General features: G+C 37.7%; 1 protein-coding gene across 4 annotated transcripts in view; it reads right to left on the minus strand.

The window, feature by feature from the left end:
• PLEKHH2 (pleckstrin homology, MyTH4 and FERM domain containing H2) overlaps positions 1-19,395 on the minus strand; it is a 130,099-nt gene that overhangs the window by 95,797 nt on the left and 14,907 nt on the right. The window lies entirely within an intron of this gene.

Genomic DNA, 19,395 nt, shown 5'->3' on the forward strand with positions numbered 1-19,395 from the left:
CCTGTCCACATGGCAGCATTTTTTTTTTTTTTCAATGGAGTCTTGCTTTGTCACCCAGGCTGGAGTGCAGTGGCACAATTTCGGCTCACTGCAACCTCCGCCTCCCAGGTTCAAGTGATTCTCCTGTCTCAGCCTCCTGAGTAGCTGGGACTACAGGTACACACCACCACGCCCAGCTAATTTTTTTATTTTTAGTAGAGACGGCGTTTCACCATATTGGTCAGGCTGGTCTTGAACTCCTGACTTCAGGTGATCCACCTGTCTCAGCCTCCCAAAGTGCTGAGATTACAGGCATGACCCACCGCACCCAGCCCTGTGGCAGCATTTTAAAAGGCAGTTTATTACAGGGATCTAGATTCTGGAAGAGGTTTCAAATATTTGGATATGTAAATAACTGCAAGTATATTCTCAGTACCTCATATGTAATTTCTGTGAAAATATTTCAAATGTTTAATGAGCAAGTATTGTGGTTTCAAAGCATTTTGTTGAATTACTTGTTTAGACTATGGCACTATATAGAAGCAGCTGGACAAGCATTATGTCTTTGGGATGTCTCTAGAATATTCCCTAAACCAAAAACCAACTAGCAAACACATGCCAATACCACATTCTTCCACTACTGGCAATATGCTGACAATTGTCACTTCTACAATATAACTATATTCTATTTTCAGGGAAATTTGGTTTTTCTGGAGCCTTACTTAGCCTGGATTTTGAACATTGTCAGGATTGTGAGGAGAAACAGAAGAATGCACAAAATTTTGCTAGTGAAAAAATAGTTTTCTTAAGAGAACTATGCAAATATCTTGTCTGATTTCTCCTTCTCAAATGTTTAGTTTCTAGTGATAACAGGAAGGACAAAAGTCAGCTTGCTTCACTGTTACATAACTAATACAGGTCTTTCTACATAGTAGGTATTTAGTATCTTACAAATTATTGATGAAATGACAAAGCTCTCTGTCATGCCTAAAGTACCATGCATATATGAAGAACAGTATCATTATTTTTACCACTGCCAAATAACTTTTTTTCTGCTCCTATGGCACTGACTTCCTATCTGTACTATCTTCCCAACTACATTGTAAAGTTGCTTGAAGGCAGAATCAGGCTCAAAAGTTACTTGCTTTGTTAATGAAAAGGAGGTAATCCTTGAAATATTAATATAGGGAAAACTGGAAAGAATGCTGAACTTAAAGGCAAGACCTAAATTTGAACCCAGATTCCAATACTAGCTATGTGATGATGGGTACATTATTTAACTTATCTGAGTCTCCGCTCCCTACCTGTAAAATGATACAACACTTATTTCACAGCATTTATAAACAGAAAAGCATCCAACATAGTATCTAACACTTAATAGGTGTTCAATGAATATTTACATAGAAATTTTTTGAGCAGCCTATTTCTACCATATATATGTGTTATTTTTATGAATAATTTTAAGTTAGGAAACTCTACTATTTACCAATAGTTTGCCACTGGACTCTAAAATTCTTGTGTATGAAATGTGGATAATATAACCTGTTCTGACTACTTTACAGGATGTTGTAGGGATAAAAACAAGAAAATATATTCAAGCAATGTGAAAAGCTGGTGGTATCTCATTTATTTAAAAATATTATGCTAGCAGTTGTAGTGTTATAATTTGAATGATAAAACTAAAAGTCACAAATGTCCAAAAACAGGATTATCTAAATATATAAATAATGGCACATCCATACAGTTAGATACTATACAGTCATTACAAATTTACATGGATGGAGAAAATGATATATTTGGGACTCGTCTCAATATAACATAAGAGGAAAGAAGTAGGTCAGGGTGCAGATGAAACAGGATTGGTCCTGAGTTGACAACCATGAAAGCTGGGTGATGTGTACAGGAGGGTCCATTATAACATTCTGCTTACTTTTGTATGTTTGAAAATCTCTCTAATAAAAAGTTTTAAATATATATGAAAAGATTTAAATGACATATTTAAAAATAAGTGTAAATTATATATAGAATGATATTATACATAAATGATATATTGAGGGAAAAGGGACTGCAAAGCAGTAATGAATGTTGCAATCAAATTTTTGTTAAAAAAATTTATGTGTGTCTGTTTTTATGGAATTACATAAACCAAGGACAAGGAGTTGTCTATATCTAGGTGACAGGATTATGGATAAAGTAGTTTGTATCATACATGATGAGGCACCAGAGGGAGTTTTATGGAGCTGAAAAAAGTAAGAGAATAATGGCAGGGAGGAAAAAAAAATGGGTGTTAGAACCTTGCATTAGAAATAGTAGGCAACAGTCAATCAAAGGTAACTCTGCTCCCTTAGAGGGAATGAGTAGAAAATCAAGAGGAAGATTTTCAAATAACCTGTGAAATTAGAGAGGCTATATATGAATGTACATAGAAAAAGGGTTCAAATGCTGAAGTGACATCTAACTAGGCAACAACTGGTGATGATGCCACTGCTAATTAGGAGGTCATTAGTGACTTTTGTGATTCCAGCTGCACTGTGGAGAAGTGAGGGCATAAGCTGGAATGCAAGAGTCTGAATGAATTAAACTCATTAGGAAGAGCAAATTAAACCTAAAGCCAACAGAATTTAAAAACTAATAATAAAGATTAGAGAAGAAATGAATAAAATTAAAAACATAAAAATAGAGAAAAATCAATAAAACCAAAAGCTGGTTCTTTAAAAATATCAATACAATTGATAACTCTCTAACCAGACTAATAAAGCAAAAAAGAAAAAAGACACAAATTATCAATATCAGTAATGTAACGGGAGACATCACCACAGATCCCACAGATGCTAATGAGATAACAATATTATGAACTACTTCTTGCCCATAAATTGGACAAAATAGCAAAGCTCATTTAAGAAGAAATAAGTTAGCTTAATAGCCCAAAGTCTATGAAATAAATCACACTTGTAGTTAAAAACTTTCCCACAAAGGAAACTCCAGGACTAGATGGTTTCACTTGTGAATTCTACCCAAAAATGTATAGAAGAATGAATAGAAACTCAACAAAAACTCTTCCAGAACATAAGAGAAGGGAATGCTTCCTAACATATTTTATAAGGCCAGTATTGCCAAAACCAGAAAAAGATTAGACAAATATCCTTGTGAATACAGATGCAAAAATCTTTAACAAAATATCAGCAAATCCAATCCAAATATACACAATAAAGATAATATGTCATGACTAAGTGGGGTTTATCCTAGGAATGCAAGGTTGTTTTAACATTTGAAAAATAAACCAATGTAATTCACCATGTCAAGTGGCTAGAAAAGAAATATCATTTCGATAGATGAAGAAAAATCATCTGACAAAATTCAACATCCATTCACAATAAAAATCTCTTAACAAACTAAGAATATAAGGAATTTCTGATACCTAATAAAAGGTGTCTACAAAAAAACCTATAACTAACATCATACTTAATGGGAAAGACTGAATGCTTTCCCCCACAAGAATGTCGTTTTACCACTTCTACTCAAGGTTTTACTGCAGGTGCTAGCCAATGTAATAGCGAAGAAAGAAACATAAAAAGCATATATACTGGAAAGGAAGAAGTAAAGCAATATTTATTCACAGATAACATGAGTATCTACACATAAAGTCCCAAATAATCTACAAAAGAACTAATAAATTAGTTTATTAAGGTCATAGGCTACAAGGTCAATATACAAAAATCTGTTGTATTTCTACATAACAGCAATAAATGGCCGGGCATGGTGGCTCACGCCTGTAATCCCAGCACTTTGGGAGGCCGAGGTGGGTGGATAACCTGAGGTCAGGAGTTCTAGACCAGCCTGGCCAACATGGTAAAACCCAGTCTTTACTAAAAATACAAAAATTAGCCGGGCGTGGTGGCAGGTGCCTGTAATCCCAGCTACTTGGTGGGGGGCAGAGGCAGGAGAATCACTTGAACCCAGGAGGCAGAGGTTGCAGTGAGCCGAGATTACGCCATCACACTCCAGCCTGGGGGACAAGAGCGACACTTCGTCTCAAAAAAAAAAAAAAAAAAAAAAAAAGTTAAAAAAAATAAGAGCAATAAATAATTGAAATTAGAATTTAAAAAACAGTAGCATTTACAAAAGCATCAAGACCATAAAATACTTAGGTATGAATCTAACAAAATAAGCACAATATTTCTATGCTGAAAACCACAATATACTGATGAGGAAAATTAAAGAAGAGCTAAATAAATGGAGAGTTAAACTATGAGTCAGAAGAGTCGATATTATTGTCAGTTCTCTTCCAATTGACCTATAGATTCCACCCAGTCTTAATCAAAATCCTAGCAGGCCTTTCTGCACAAATTAAGAAGAAGAATCTGAAATTTGTATAGAAATGCACAGGACCTAGAATAGCCTAAGCAACTTAGAAAAAAATAACAAAATTAGAATATTTACAATACCTGACATCAAGACTTATAAAATTGCAATAGTAGTCAAGAGAATGATATTTGTATACAAACAGACATATTAGATGAATAGAACAAAATAGGGTTCAGAAATTTACTTTAAAATATGCAATCAATTTTTTTCAATTTTTATTGGTTTACTCTGTCTTCATTGTCAGATCATATAGCCATCACATACTACAATCTCCCTAGTTACTCTAGTTGTCTGAACCTCATTCTCTAAATTTCTTAGGGAAAACTCCTGGGAACAATATTTTCTGAGTTTTTTAATTGCTAATAGCTGCTTGCTATGCGCTTTATACTTGAAAGCCAGTTCCGCTTAACACAAAATCCTTGGATCATATGTGCTTTCCTTGATATCTGAAACATGGTATTCCATGTTCTCCTGGCATAAACATTACTATCAGTGTAACAACATAATTTTATTCTCCTAATGATATAAAGGTCATGTTTTTGTTTTTGCCTAAATACCTAAAGAATGTTTTCTTTTTCTTTAACATCCAGTATTTTGATGAAAAATATGCCTTGAAGTAGGTCATTCTAGGTTGATGTTCTCTGCCACATGATCCACTATTTCAATATGCAATATTTTGCTTTTTTAAGTTTCTGTAAACGTTTCTTAAATTACACTGTTTGTTTCATTCCCTTGTTTTCTTCAGGGGCTTCTTTTATCTGTATATTATATCTTCTTTGCTTATCTTCAGTACTAGTCATTGTTTCAAATCCTTTTTATCTTTCCTTATTTTGATGTTTAAAAGTTTCTGGGAGGCTGAGACATGAGAATCACTCAAACCTAGGAGGCAGAGGTTGCGGTGAGCTGAGATTGCATCACTGCACTCTAGCCTGGGCCAACAGAGTAAGACTCCATCTCAAAAAAAAAAAAAAAAAAAAATTTCTTCCTTTTCACCTTCATTTCTCATTAAAGCATTATGTGTTGAGTTTATCCATTCTTCTGTTCCTTCTACTTTAGTCTTAGTTTATAAAATATATTTTTCTACTTCTAATTCTTTGTTGAGTTCTATCACCTCATTTCTGATTTTTTTCTAATTATGATTCATGCTATTCCTTTATGTCTTATATCATTTTGTTAATGTCTTTTGGTTAATTTATTTTTTCCCACTATTTAAAGTCGAGATATAATACACATGCCATAAAATTCACCTTTTAAAACAGTGTAATTCAGTGGTTTTTAGTATATTCACAGAGTTGTGCAACCATCACTGCTAATTCCAGAACATTTCTATCACCCTCCCCCTAAAAAAACCCTGTACCCATTGGCAGTCATTCCCCCATTGTTTTGCTTTGCATTTCTTTAAGTATGAGTGAGGCTGAATACCTTTTTCCATGTTTATTGGCTACTAGTATTTTTTGTATACTGTCTTTTCATAGCCTCTGCTTGTATGGTGATTACTTTGAGTCTGGGTATTTGAACCAGTGTCTAGTCTCTCAAGGAAGTTAACAGATTGCTGGAACTCCATGAACTTCAACTTTGCCCAAGTAGGGGCCTTAGTCAACCAAAGAGGACTGAGAAGCCCTTGGAAGTTCAAGTAACGGACTATTCCTGGAGCTCTCTGCTGCACTGCTGCTTAGCTCAACCAGCTGACCATTCCCTACTCCTTGATCATCCAGAGTTCTCTCAAGTTAGAGAGCAGTTACCACCTTTTCCCTTCCCCCACCTTTGTGCATAATACCAGGGATGGGTATCAAGGGAATTGGCCAGACTCAAAGCTAATTAACTCTTTGGGTAACAACTGTGGCAACACAAATTGAAGAGTTGTTTTATTATTGTTGTTGTTTTGGGGATAGGGTTTCACTATGTTGCCCAAGCTGGTCTCCAGCTCCTGAGCTCAAGGGATCCTCCCTCCTCAGCCTTCCCAGTAGCTGAGACTACAGACAGGTACCACTGTGCTGGGCTTTAATCAAAAAGTTTTGATCCTGTAGTTCTACTCTGACCCATTCATTGTACTTTAGAGAACCTTCCAGAAGAAAGAATTGCAATTATTTAAAACTGTTATATACACAAGAAGTTCATTTGCAATGTTGTTTAAACTAATGGAAAACTATAAGTAGCCTCTATGTCTAATAGTAAGGGAACTGATCAGTAAATCATCAGTATTTATTTACTGAGCTCTTTATGATTATGAATACAGAGACTAGGGGATAACACAGAACATGATAATGATAAATGATCTAATATTTAATGAAACAAGTTTATTTAAACTATTTACATTTATGTAAATAAATTTTTTAAGTTATACATTTAAAAAATAAGAATGTGGCCGGGTGCGATGGCTCATGCCTATATTCCCAGCACTTTGGGAGGACAAGGTGGGTGGATTACCCGAGGTCAGGAATTTGAGACCAATCTGGCCAACATGGTAAAACCTTGTCTCTATTAAAACACAAAAATTAGCCAGGAGTGGTGGTGGGAGCACGTAATTCCAACTACCTGGGAGGCTGAGGCAGGAGAATCACTTGAACCCAGGTGGCAGAGGTTGCAGTGAGCTGAGATCGTACCACTACATTCCAGCCTGGGTGACAGAGCCAGACTTCATCTCAAAAAACAACAACAACAACAAAAAAGAATGCTAATAGTAGTTTTGTTAAAGAGCAGGCAGTATTTTTCCATTTTTCCAAACTTTTTTAAAAATTGAGAAGTAATTCACATGCCACAAAATTAACCACTTTAAAGTGTACAATTCAGTGTTTTTTTACTATATTCACAGAGTTGTGGAACTATTAGCATCATTTAATTCCAGAACAGTTTCATCACCTCAAACAGAAAGCCTGTACCTATTAGCAGTAATTCCCCATTGTACTCTCCCAACATCCCTTTGCAACCACTAATCTACTTTGTTTCCATGATTTTGCCTATTCTGAATATTTCATATGAATGGATTCGTATAACATGTGGCCTTCTGTGTCTGGCTTCTTTCACTTAGCACAGTGTTTTCAGGGTCCATCCATGCCGTAGCATATGTTAGTACTTCATTTTTTTTATGCCTGAATGATATTCCACTATATGGCTATACCAAATTGTGTTTATCCATTCATCAGTTAGTTGATGAACTTTTGCATTGTTTCACTTTTTGACTATTATAAACAATAATCAATGGTGCTATGAACATTCATGTAAAAGTTTTGTGTGGACTTGTCCATTTTCTTAGGTATATATTTAGGAGTAGAACTTCTGGATCATATAATAACTCTATATTTAACTTTTTGAAGAACTACCCAACTGTTTTCCACAGTGGCTGCACAATTTTACATTTCCACCAGCAATGTATGAGACCTTCAATTTTTTCATATAATGCCTGTTATTATTGCCCATCTCTTTGACTACAGCCATCCTAGTGAGTATGAAAAGATGTCCAGGTAATTAAAAGGAGAGAGGAGAGAGTCTTTTCAACAAATGATACTAGAAGAAATAGCCACATGAAGAAATTTCCTTTAACCATTATCTTGCATCATATACAAAAACCATGTTCCTTTTCCACACTAGAAAAAAATCCTTGTAATTCTGTGTTAGGCAAAGATTTTTCAGAAAGGATACTAAAAGCATGAACCAAAAAATTTGGTAAAATGGACTTTATACCAATTTTAAGTGTCTGTTTTTCAAAACACACTATTAAGAAAAATGAGATACTAAGCCACACACTAGAAAAATTAGTGCAAAACACATCTGATAAAAGACTTGTATCCAGAATATATAAAGAATTTTTACAATTCAAGAATACAAATAACCCCATTTTAAAAAAATGCTAAAAGGATTTAGACAGACCCTTTACCAAAAAATAAATATGGATGGCAAGTTAAGTACATAAAAAGATGGTCAACATCATTAGTCATTAGAGACATGCAAATTAGAACTAAAATGAAATACAACTACACACCTATTAACATGGCTAAAATTACAAAGATTGAATTTGCCAAATGGTGGTAAAACTGCAGAGCAAGTAGAACACTCAAGCATTGCTGGTAGGAATGCAAATGGTACAGTCTCTTTAGAAACAGTTCAGCAGTTTCTTAAGTTAAACACAGGTTTACCATAGACCTAGAACCGTACTCCTAGGTGTTTACTTAAGAGAAATAAAGACATATACATACAAACACCTGTATGTGAATGTTTATAGCAGCTGTATTCACAATTGCCAAAACTGGAAACAACCCAAATGACCATCAACTAGTGAATGGATAAACACATCATGGTACACACGTACAATGGAATACTACTGTACAATAAACAGGAACAAACTATAGATACAGACAACACTGGTGAACTCAAAAGCATTCTAAATGATAGAGGCCATTCACTAAAAACTATACACCTTATGTCATACTATATGATGCTCTAAAATAGGCAAAACTAAAGGTCCGGAAACTATATCAGTGATTGCCAGGGCTTAGAGTTTGAGAAGAAGATAGACCTATAAAGGCGCAGGAGGGAAATTTCTGAGGTGATGGAAATAGTGTTTATGTTGATTGTGGTAGTGGTTATGGAATCGTATATATTTGCCAAAACTCTTTGAGCTAAACACCCAAAAGGGTGACTTTTACATATGTACTCAATTAACTTGACCAAAAAATTTTTCTAAGAAGTACCTTGCAGGCCAGGCACAGTGGCTCACACCTGTAATCCCAGCACTTTGGGAGGCCAATGCGGGCGGATCACTTGAGGTCAGGAGTTCGAGACCAGCCTGGCCAACAGGGTCAAACACTGTATCTACTAAAAATACAAAAATTATCCAGGCATGATGGCACGTGCCTGTAGTCCCAGCTACTTGGGAGGCTGAAGCAGGAGAATCACTTGAACCTGGGAGGCAGAGGTTGCCAGTGAGCTCAGATCATACCACTGCACTCAAGTGCAGTGAGACTGTCTCCAAAAAAAAAAAAAGTGCCTTGCAACCCCAAATTCCAAACCGTACAAAGAAAACTAAGAAAGACAGATAACAATATCAATGGTCAAAAGACCAATTTAGTCTGGTAAAATAAAAATGATAACACCATGTGAAAGACTTCAGATTTCTTATGTTTAGGATTATCAAAGAGATGAAATGAGAATAACATCTATTTTTTAAAGGACAAGAATTGAAAAAAAAAAGAAGAAAAACAGCAGGAAGGTGTTAAACAAGAACAGGCAGGCGGGAAAATAAACCAGTTTAAAGTCTTCGCCAGGCTTCGTGGCTCACACCTGTAATCCCAACACTTTGGGAGGCTGAGGCAGGCAGATAGATGGCTTGAGCCCAGGAGTTTGAGACCAGCTTGGGCAACATGACAAAAACCTCACTTCTACCAAAAAAAAAATATATATATATATAGATAGATAGATAGATAGATAGATAGATAGATAGACAGATAGATAGATAGATAGATAGATATACAAAAATTAGCCAGGCATGGTGGCACACACCTGTATTCCCAGCTACTCAGGAGACTGAGGTGGGAGGATCGCTTCAGCCCAGGAGGTCAAGGCTGCAGTGAGATGAGATCAAGTCACTGCACTCAGGCCTAGGCAACAGAGTGAGACTCTGTTTCAAAAAAAAAAAAAAAGAAAAGAAAAAAAAAAAACTCTTAAAAATTTCAAATACATAGTCACTGAAAGAGAAAAAATTCAATAGATGGTTCAGTAGCCAGCCTCTAAATGGCTCTCAACGATCCTAACCTTCTGGTAATCACACCCATGTGTAGTTGCTTCCTTCACAACATAGGGCTGACCTTTGCAACCAACAGGATATTGTGGAAATGATGAAGTATGACTTCTGAGAGTAGGTCATAAAACGCACTGCATCTTCCACCTTGCATTCTCTTGGATGACTTGCTCGGGGGGAAACCAGCCACCATGTTGTGAGAACCCTCAAGCAGTCCTGTGGAGACATCCATACACTTAGGGACTGAGGCTTCCTACCAACAGCCAATACCCATTTGCCAACAACCATTTTGGTGAACCATTGAAAGTGAACCCTCCAGCTCCAGTCAAGCCTTCAGATTACTATATCCCAGGCCAACATTTTGACTGCAACCTCATCAGAAACATAAGCTAAGTCGCTCCCAAATTTCTAATCCATAAAAACTGTGCAAGATAATAAATGTTTATAGTTGTTTTAAGCCACGAAATTTTGGAGTCATTTATTAATACAGCAATAGATAACTAATACAGATGAAGTAAACTATACTCTGAAACCAGTAGAAGAGAGAGCTTATAACATGAAAAATGGTACAAAGAATTCATGTATCATTTAATACATACAAGCGTGAAAAATATAAATTACCAGATTTAAGAGACACGCAGAGACTTCAAAGTAATGGGAAGGAGCAGAAGAAAACAAGTGAGTAAATAGGAATAGCATAATTATGCTGAAAGATAAAAGTACACTCCCTGTATAATGCAGAATAATTGCCTAAGGCCTATATGTTTTATTTTAAAAACTGAAATGAAAGGTCAAGATAATAATACAAAGAAAAATGAAGAAATATTCGATGGGTAGTTGAATAATGTGAAGATCACTGTTCAGAAGACAGAAAATGATATTGTATTAACTTTACGTTCTGCAAGACAATTTATATTATATATGTATGTGTTATAATTTAAAGTGTAGGCACAATTGTAGGTACGGAAGAAGGAAGGCAAAACTTAGTGTTTACCCTTAAAATTTTAAGACACACGGGTAATATAAATAATTATCTGCCCCACCCTACACCAGTCTGCCTGGTATCTATCAAAGCTGCAGATACTGGGAATACATTTAGAGATCATCTTCTGCAGAGGTAGGTCCACCTTCTCCAAGTAGAGACAGACCTGCATGGTGCACTACATGTGAAACTTAAAAGATGAAAACAATTCAATTTCTCAATAGACAGAAACAAGTTTATGCTAGACAACCAGAAGGTGATCCAGTAACTCCTATCCCACTTGCTCTTTTTCCATGGGATGTCCTCCAACAAGAGATAAAGGAGATTTCCCCTTCCCTTAACACTGGGCCACCCTGTGATGGGCTTTGGTTGTTAGAATGCTTTGTACCTTTTGAGACTGGGTCTGAAGAGATTTGCAGTTTCCACTTGCTCTTTCTTGGAGCCCTGAATCACCGTGGAAAAGATCTGGCTACCTTGGGAGTGGTTTAGTAGGGTGGCTCAGATAGTTTCCAGTTGTTTCACCACTCCCAGCTGAGGCATCAGATATGTGACTGAAATCAAGGTGTGGCGGCGTGTACCTGTAATCCCAACTACTTGGAAGCACCTGTAATCCCAACTACTAGGAAGACTGAGATGGGAGGCCAGGAGACCTAGACATCCAAGTGAAATCATCTTGGATATCCAGACCCAGCTGTCCGAGCACCCGCAGTGAGTCCACTCCAGCTGATTTGCCAACCGAATGCAGTCACATGAGTGATCCCATTCAACGCCAAACAGAGTAAAAGAACCACCAACAGAATCATGAACAAATAAAATGATTGTTAATTGAAGCCACTAAGGTTTTTTTGTTTTGTTCTGTTTTGTTTGTTTTTTGACATGGAGTTTCGCCCTTGTTGCCCAGGCTAGAGTGCAATGGCGCGATCTCGGCTCACTGCAACCTCCGCCTCTCGGGCTCAAGCGATTCTTCTGCCTCAGCCTCCCAAGTAGCTGGGATTACAGGTACTTGCCACCATGCCTGGCTAATTTTTTGTATTTTTAGTAGAGACAGGGTTTCACCATGTTGGCCAGGCTGGTCTCGAACTCCTGGCTTCAGGTGATTCACCCGCCTCAGCCTCCCAAAGTGCTGGGATCATGGGCGTGAGCCACTGCACCCAGCCCACTAAGGTTTTCTTTAGTGGACAAAAATTGTATATATTTATTGTGTACAACACTATGTTTTTAAATATGTGTACATTGTGGAATGGCTAAATCAATAAAGCTGCTAAGTTTTGAGGTAGTTTTTTATGCAGCAATAGATAACTAAACCCTAAGGTTACCCTGTTATGTGTAGATCTGTAAAGATAATCCTCTGACTATTCCTGTGATCATCTATCTGGTCATCATTCCACTGGAAGCACTCTCATTTTGACATGCAGCTTCTAGGAATATCTTCTATTAGCTCTCAGTCCTTGGATGTGAAATGGAGAAATTCAGTGTCTCAGCTTCAAGAAGCATAGTCATAAAAAAGTACAGAGCTTTTCCTAACTTTCCATTCCACAAACTGTATAAACATATACCAAAAATAAATGTATTACACAGATTTGCTTTGTTTTGAGGCAAAAAAAAAATGTCCATTTAAATTGTTAAGATAGGCTGGGCACGGTGACTCATGCCTGTAATCACAGCACTTTGGGAGACGGAGGCGGGCAGATCACTTGAGGTCAGGAGTTCGAGACCAGCCTGGCCAACGTGGCAAAATCCCATCTCTACCAAAAATACAAAACTTAGCCAGCATGGTGGCACATGCCTATAGTCCCAGCTACTCGGGAGGCTGAGGCATGAGAATCACTTGAACCCAGGAGGTGGAGATTGCAGTGAGCCGAGATCATGCCACTGCACTCTAGCCTGGGCAATACAGTGAGACTCTATCTCAAAAAAAAAAAATCACTAAGATACATTCCAGATTAAATAGATGATGAAGTATTAATGGCACAATGATCAGTTAACCTTAGAAGAAAGATTATTCTGAACAAAGAATGTGTATTTTTTTCTTTTCATGAAAATGCATCTAATATTACAAATTAAAAGTCTGTTGCTGTTGCAAAGCTCAAGGAGTTGTTGAGGGCTGAATTACTCTCCAAGACGAAAAATCTCATTCAGTTGTAATAATCATCCTACCCCAAGTGTGATTTCCAACCCATCCCCACACCACCTTAGGCTTTCAAAGTAGGTCATTTTGTGATAATGTTGGAAAAACCACTAGTTCTTTCTCTAGGACAAGGTGGGACATCTGAAGTCTTTCTGGTTGCCTGCCATTTTTCCATTCTATGGTTTCTAATGGATTTACATAACATTTAGCATCTTCCATTGTCCATCAAAGATACAAAATTACCTAAATTTTAAGAGCTTCATGAAAGTTTAAATTGAAGGTGCTGGTTTCTGTTCCAGAAAATGCCTAGTTTCTAAAGTGTTATCTAAAGAAAAATCAATCCCAGCTATTGTAAGATTTTCAGCAGTTCCTGGTTTTGATACTCTGCTCTCCACTGCTCTTGATTTCCTAACCTTTCCTTCACCAAATCCCCCACCACTACACTATCCTATACAGAGATTTTTTGTTGTTTTTAATTATCCCCAACATTTTCTTGCCACATTCCAGTTTCAAGTTCTATTCTGTTATAAAGTATTTGTGCCGGCCTTTTTTTTTTTTTTTTTTTTTTTTTTTTAGCCCAGGCATCATTATAGCACTGCAGCCCCCGGAACTTCTGGGCTGAGGCGATCCTCTTGCCTCAGCCTGCCCAGTAGCTGGGGCTACAGGTGTGCACACCACACCTGGCTAATTTTGATTTCTTTATTTTAATTTTTTTGAGATGGAGTCTCACTCTGTTGCCCAGGCTGGAGTGCAGTGGCACGATCTCGGCTGGCTCACTGCAACCTCCATCTCCCAGGTTCAAGCAATTCCCCCACCTCAGCCTCCTGAGTAGCTGGGACTACTGGCGTGTGCCACTGCGCCCAACTAATTTTTGTATTTTTAGTAGAGACGGGTTTTCACCATGTTGTCCAGGCTGGTCTCGAACTCCTGACCTCAAGTGATCTGCCCACCTCAGCTTCCCAAAGTGCTGGGATTGCAGGCGTGAGCCACCACGCCCGGCCTATTTTTTAATTTTCTGGTAGAGATGGTGGGGGGGCGGGTCTTACTCTGTTGCCCAAGCTGGTCTTGAACTCTTGGCCTCAAGCAATCCTCCCACCTCCGCCTTCCAAAGCACTGGGATTATAGACATGAGCCATTAAAAAAAAAAAAGAAAAAAAAAGTTAAGGAGTTAAGAGTTTTAAGCGGTTACACTTAAAGAATAGAAATTCAGTGTATAAAAATCATCATCTGGCCGGGCACAGTGGCTCACGCTTGTAATCTCAGCACTTTGGGAGGCCGAGGCGGGAGGATCACGAGGTCAGGAGATCCAGACCATCCTGGCTAAAACGGTGAAACCCCGTCTCTACTAAAAATACAAAAAATTACCCGGGCGCCGTGGCGGGTGCCTATAGACCCAGCTACTCGGGAGGCTGCGGCAGGAGAATGGCGTGAACCCGGGAGGCGGAGCTTGCAGTGAGCTGAGATCGCGCCACTGCACTCCAGCCTGTGTGACAGAGCGAGGCTCCATCTCCAAAACAAAAAAAAAAGTCATCATCTTTGTTGATTCCTAGACTGGTATAAATTTTGTTGCTATTCTGATTGCTGTTTTAATCTTTATTATGCTTTTTTTTAAGTCAGTTGCTACTGGCATAAAGAAATGTGGTTTGTTTTTGTTTTTTGTTTTGAGTATGCGGATCTTACATCCAGGAGGCGGAGGCTGCAGTGAGCCGAGATTGCCCGCCACCGCACTCCAGCCTGGGCAAAGAGCAAGGCTCTGCCTAAAAAAAAAAAAAAAAAAAAAAAAAAAAAAAAAAAAAAAAAAAAAGAAAAGAAAAGAAAAGAAAGAAATTCATTCTTGAGCTTCCAAAAACGCCATGAGGGAAGAAGGATGGAAACAGGGAGAGATAAAGAAAACTTGATCAACATGGCATACAGAAAATAGAATGCATTTATTATGATTTCAGATATATTTAAAGATACTATTTCCGTAGTTGGATAAAGAAATCTAGCTACACACTATTTAAAAGAGCATATTTTGCCGGGCACGGTAGCTCACGCCTGTGATCTCAGCACTTTGCAAAGCCAAGGCAGGCAGATGGCTTGAGCTCATGAGTTCGAGACCAGATTAGCCAATATGGCAAATTCCCATCTCTACCAAAAAAAAAAAAAAAAAAAAAAAAGTACAAAAATTAGCTGGGCATGGTGGTACGCACCTGTAGTCCCAGCTACTCAAGAGGCTGAGGTAGGAGGATAGCTTGAGCTTGGAGAGGCAGAGGTTGCAGTGAGCTGAGATAGCACCACTGCACTCCAGCCTGGGTGGTAGAGCCAGTCCTTGTCTCAAAAAACCAAAAAGCATATGTAAAACATTCCACTATGAGGTTGAAATTAAAGAGATAGAAAAATGGATCCAAATATTAATTTAAAACAATATTAAAACCAGACAAAACTAGCAATAAAGAGAATCAATAATTATAAATGGAGCAATTCATCAAGAAGATACAACAATCCTGATCCCAAGCACATCTAACATCAAAATATATGCAGCAAATAGGTTTGATTCTTTCTGACACATTCTGAAAACTCACAATAAATTGTTATTTTGTTTAGATAATGATTTCCATGGAAACAGCCTATTAAGATTTCCCTTGAGAAAACTAAACAAGCCCATTTACTTCACAACTAGATTTGTGTTTGTCTTTATGTTTCTCAAAGCCTTATTAAATAACATAAAGAAGGCCCGGCACAGTGGCTCACGCCTGTTATCCCAGCACTTTGGGAGGCCGAGGCAGGCAGATCACAAGGTCAAGAGATCGAGACCATCCTGGCCAACATGGTGAAACCTCATCTCTACTAAAAATACAAAAAAATTAGCTGGATGTGGTGGTGCACACCTGTAGTCCCAGCTACTCAGGAGGCTGAGGCAGGAGACTCGCTTGCATCGGGGAGGTGGAGGTTGCAGTGAGCCGAGATCTCGCCACTACACTCCAGCCTGGCAACAGAGCAAGACTCCGTCTCAATAAATAAATAAATAACATAAAATGTTAACTAATTCCAAAAGGTTTATTAATAAAAGTAAATGTACTCTTTTAGCCAATTCTTTTAATATTTGCCTTCATGTTTTAAGTAACATGCTTCTGTTTCTTTTGACTTTTTTAGTTTAGTGATTTCCTATTCACTCACTTAATGAAAAATGAGGATTTAGCTCTCTGTTCTCCTTGCCATCCATCCAAACAAATACACTTCCTATCTCCCATTCTCCCAATATGTTTATATCTTACCTTTGGTTAAATCATGATTCAGAAATAGTATTATTGTAACTATGTGTGATATTCAGAGCTGAACCATGTAAAACCACGTAAAAGAACTATGTTTACTTTTTCCTTTCCTGTCTTTTTTTTCCTAGATTTAAATGTCTTTAATTCAGCTTCTCATGAATGAATCAATAATTCAACTGCAAGTTCCCACCACTGCGTAAATTGTCTCTCAAAATGTTTGTTCACGTCTGGTTTTCTACCAATTTCATCTTTTTAAGCCACTCCCAGAACTGACCTGTGTCAGGCTCAATTGGCTCCCCTCTCTGCCTGGGCACAGCTGACTTCTTGGGGAGACCCCTCAACTTTCTCCCATACAGAATCTCTTGTTTCCTATATCCCATGCCTTCCTCGTTCTTGGTTTACTTCCTCCTTTTAAAAGCACTCCTTCTGGAGAGTCCTCAGAGAAGTTACATGGGACCTTGAATGTCTTCAAAATATCTTTATTCTACCTTCAAATAAAATTCATAATTGGCCTCGGTGCAGAATTCTGGGTTTGATATATTTTCCTTCAGAATTTTGAAGACATTGTTTCATTATCTTCTAATTTCTAGTGGTGCTTTTGAAAGGTCTGAAGCCATTTCAATTCCTGATGTTTTGTATGTGAACTGTTTTTTCCTCTGAAATCTTGCATAATCTTTTCTTTGATCTCTATATTCTAAACATTCATTATGCTGTACCTTGAGGTGGAAATTATGTTAATCTGTTATGGTAGGTGCTTGGTAGACACTTTCAACTTGGAATCTTGTATGCTTCAATTCTTGGAAACTTTCTTGTATTGTTTCATTTATTTTCTTCCCTCCAGTCTTCCTGTTACTTAGATCTTGGACATATTGAACTGGACCTCTAAATTTTCATCTTTTCTCTCCTGTTTTCCATCTCTTTAATGTTTTGCTTTACTTCCCAGGAACTTTCCCTTAGTTTATATTTCAACCCTGCTCTTAGGTTTGCCATTTTTTCTACAATGTTTTTGGTTTTGTAAGAGCCCTTATTTATTCTCTGAATATTCCCTGTTTCATGGATGCACTATCCTTTCCTTTCTCTCTGAGAATATTAAATGATAGAGTTTTGCTCATTTTGTTTTGCTTACTTTTCCCCACATAGGCAATGCTGGTTTTTTCTGATTGTGCCCTGTCTTTCGTGTTAGAGGCTTTGTTCAGGTGTCTGGTCACCCATAATGTGCTATGTAGGTTTAAGGGTGAAGGACTAAAAAGCTGACTAGAAACTTTGGCACATATGTGGGGTTTGTTGACCAGGAAACCTAACCTTGGGTGTTCTGGCTGGGCTCCCTGTTGGGGAACTACTGATGTCAGCATCACTATTTCTTTCCTCCTGGACTCATGGAGTCCCTAGAGACTTCTATCTCCTCCTGTAGAATAGAGGGTGGCTGCTAGCATTTTAGGAGCCAAGTGGGAGAAAGGAGGTTGGGGGTGAAGGGCCAGCTTACCATTAAATATGCATACAGTCAATTAGTCCCCCTATTTTTAGTGTAGCGGAGTTCTGGATAGCATAGCCTAGAATAAGGCTTGGAGAATAAGGCTTAAGCTCCTCCTCCTAAGGGCCAAATGCCCTGCAGAGCCCTGTAAAGACCTAGAGGCAGAGTGACATGAAAGACTGAAAACAGTAGGTATTAATGGAAAATCTGTGGCCCTTAGAGTCAACTAATTCTTTGAAACCTTCTCTCTTAAACCCATCTGCCAAATGTCTAGCAACTAAGCATTTACTTCCTGCTAAAAAATTGAAAAGTTATTCTCTTACAAAATTGAATAAATGAATTGGAGTGCACTAGTCCAACAGCTATGGCATCTATGAGCTCACCGCCCAGCAGATACTCTCCCACCCTCTCACGCTAAAGAAAAGATTGACTGCTAACCAGCAACTGACCATTTATACATAATTGTCAGTTTACTTTGCAGGTGTCCTATTCTTAAATATAAATAGACCACTAAAAATCATCAGACATTTGAGAAAAGTTTGCAACCTGAAAAGTAATTACAAACATAAAAACAGGAAAATAATCCTAGAAGAAAGAAAGATAATTCAGGGAACAGAAGATAACTTTTTAAAAATTCAAATCAGTGTTTAGGAACCAGGAACTTTCAAATACATTATTTCACAGCTATGCTATGAGACAGGAATTGTTATTCCCATTACAGAGATTAGGAAATTGATGTTCAGAATGAATATGCCTTGTACATGGCTGGGATTTCAGTCTCCATGTTCTGATTCCCTAATGCCCTTTTAGTTGAACTACAGGTGCTATAGAATTTATAAGCCAGATGCACACAGTGTATAGTTATACAGAACTATATGAAAATCAGAGTCCCAAATACAAAAAAAAAAAAAACACACAAAAATCTTAGCTGAAAAGCATTTGTCTTGATTTCTGTCCTTTGTCTGCTATTCGTTCAGCCTAGGAATCTTTTATCTGTAACTTAAAAGCATAACATTCATAATAGAAACAATGCTAAGTTACATGTTATCAGGGAACTTATCACAGAAAGAAACAAAGGGATAGCAATATAACCAAGAGAGGCTAAATTTGAAATTTGAGGGCCGGGCGCGGTGGCTCACACCTGTAATCCCAGAACTTTGGGAGGCCAAGGCGGGTGGATCACAAGGTCAGGAGTTCGAGACCAGCTTGGCAAAGATAGTGAAACCCTATCTCTACTAAAAATACAATAATGGTTGAGGCAGGCATAATGAATACACATAACAGAAACTCAATGTTTGCTGAACAAAATAAATGAATGAATAAATAAATGAATGAGCACAGCAAAGGAAACTACCATCAGAGTGAACAGGCAACCTACAAAATGGGAGAAAATTTTCGCAACCTACTCATCTGACAAAGGGCTAATATCCAGAATCTACAATGAACTCAAACAAATTTACAAGAAAAAAGCAAACAACCCCA

The sequence above is a fragment of the Pongo pygmaeus genome, chromosome 12 (genome assembly GCF_028885625.2).
Source record: "Pongo pygmaeus isolate AG05252 chromosome 12, NHGRI_mPonPyg2-v2.0_pri, whole genome shotgun sequence".
In the NCBI taxonomy this organism is placed as follows: Eukaryota; Metazoa; Chordata; class Mammalia; order Primates; family Hominidae; genus Pongo; species Pongo pygmaeus.